The sequence below is a fragment of the Micropterus dolomieu genome, linkage group LG18, assembly GCF_021292245.1.
Source record: "Micropterus dolomieu isolate WLL.071019.BEF.003 ecotype Adirondacks linkage group LG18, ASM2129224v1, whole genome shotgun sequence".
Taxonomy (NCBI): Eukaryota; Metazoa; Chordata; class Actinopteri; order Centrarchiformes; family Centrarchidae; genus Micropterus; species Micropterus dolomieu.
The window spans coordinates 14,559,367-14,561,950 of NC_060167.1; positions in this window are offsets into that span (position 1 = coordinate 14,559,367).

Sequence of the window (2,584 nt, forward strand, 5' to 3'; positions counted from 1 at the left end):
CCAGTAGTTGCAGGCTACCTGAGCTAATTAGATAATGGAAGCTAGTTAGTTAACTGACTTGCTATAGCAACAAGCAAAGCTATGTGTCCATCAGGAAACTCGTAAATCACAGTTGAGGCAGAGCAGCCGGGGAACGTCAGAGGAAAAACCAGGAAATATTTTCCATCAAATATAATACAGTTTCAGTAAAATCAGTGAATATAGTTGTGCTTTTGTACAGTAATCAGTGGTGCCCTTCCCAGAACCACTATTTTTCAGCAGAGTCATAAAAATTAAGAAAGCTTTTCACTGGACACTAAATTTATCCAAGCCCCGCAATGCAAGATGATTCATCAGCACTTTAAAATCATTTTCCAGGAAATGGCACACACTAAATTGTCATTAAGAATACCTACAAAACAACATTTTATGTCATTGATGGACCAGATCCTGCCATATGACGCATAGGCCCAGCACAAGGCATATCATATCAAAACATTTAAATATCGATTTTCATTTCATGGGAATGGGATATTTTATAATTATGTTTCTCCGAAAGTACACTGAGCCGAAACGCATCTTTGACACTCTCTTGTCTTTATTTGCGTATTTGGTATTGAAGTAATCCAAAAGTAATCAAGTTACATTACTTTTATTTTGTGGTACTTGGATTAAGTTACTGATTACATTTTTAAACAAGTAATTAATAATTTTGCCGGATTACATTTTTAAAGTAACCCTCTCAGCCCTGGTAAAAGGTAACTTATTACAATTTCTGACACATGGATGTGAATATTAATGTAAATGTGCTCTGAAAATTATGAATTTGGCTGTCTCTGTCATGAACGTTTGTGGACTAAAAGTGCATTTTGGGTCAAAGACTCGAGAGTTTGGTAGGGTGAAACACTACCTCATTTGAGCAGACACACCAAAGTAATGGAAAGGTAATAGCAAGTAAGTACAGTAATGAAGTTATTAATTGCAAATCAGCTAACTACAATGACTATGCGGTAATAATTATGAATGTGTTGGAAAAACCAGCAAGGACACTAATTAACATTTTGTGAATTTATTTTAACACAGTATACCATTGTCCCTCCCATGTCTCCGTCAACTTTACCCTGGCTAGCACCAAAAAAAAAGGCTAGCATAATAAATTAAACCTTCACTGATACGTAAGTATACGGATAAGTCTAACAGTTGATATACATTTACAATCTTCAACAAATAGTAGTAGTAGCAGTTAAACTTTTGAAATTAACAAAATTTGCATATTCATACACAACAGTATGAAGGGTTAACATTAATTTCAGTCCTCACACTAGTAATTTAACAAGGTCACAGACGGCAGCCTCGCGTTTCTTTATCAGCTCTGGTACCAAATTGACTGAAAGAAGAGCAGCAACAACTTTAAGACCTTTGTGGCAAATTAAGATCTGATTATTTGAGCTGTGGCTGTAAATGGAAAGCAAATCTGACTTAAAATGTGTCATTGTGAGTAAACAGCTGTTGATTAAACTCAAGTCCAGTTGACTTTGTGAGCCGACTTTGAACACATTTTTCAGGCAGGAAGGGAACTTGTGTTGCCTTACAATGTTTTATACTGTGGTGATCCTTTCATATATATATATATACACACATATATGTATATATATATTCGCACACATATATATACACATATATACACACACATATATATATATATATACACACACACATATATATATATATATACACATATATACATATATATATACATATATAAACATATATATACATACATAAACATATACATATATATACACATACATATGTATATAGATACATATATACATACATATATATATACATACATACATATGTATATATATACACATACATATATATACATACATACATACATATGTATATATATATATATATATATATATATACATACATACATACATATGTATATATATATATATATATATACATACATACATATATACATCTGTTATATATATCTGTTAGACTTGTTAGATCTATAGGCTTAGTATCAGTGAAGACTTAATTTATTATGCTAGCCTTTTTTTTGGCGTTGTGTATATATATATACATATACACATATATACACACATATATACACATATACACACATATATACACATATACACACATATATATACACACACACATATATATATACATATATACACACACACACATATATATACATATATACACACACACACACACACATATATACACTCACCTAAAGGATTATTAGGAACACCATACTAATACTGTGTTTGACCCCCTTTCGCCTTCAGAACTGCCTTAATTCTACTTGGCATTGATTCAACAAGGTGCTGAAAGCATTCTTTAGAAATGTTGGCCCATATTGATAGGATAGCATCTTGCAGTTGATGGAGATTTGTGGGATGCACATCCAGGGCACGAAGCTCCCGTTCCACCGCATCCCAAAGATGCTCTATTGGTTTGAGATCTGGTGACTGTGGGGGCCATTTTAGTACAGTGAACTCATTGTCATGTTCAAGAAACCAATTTGAAATGATTCGAGCTTTGTGACATGGTGCATTATCCTGCTGGAAGTAGCCATCAG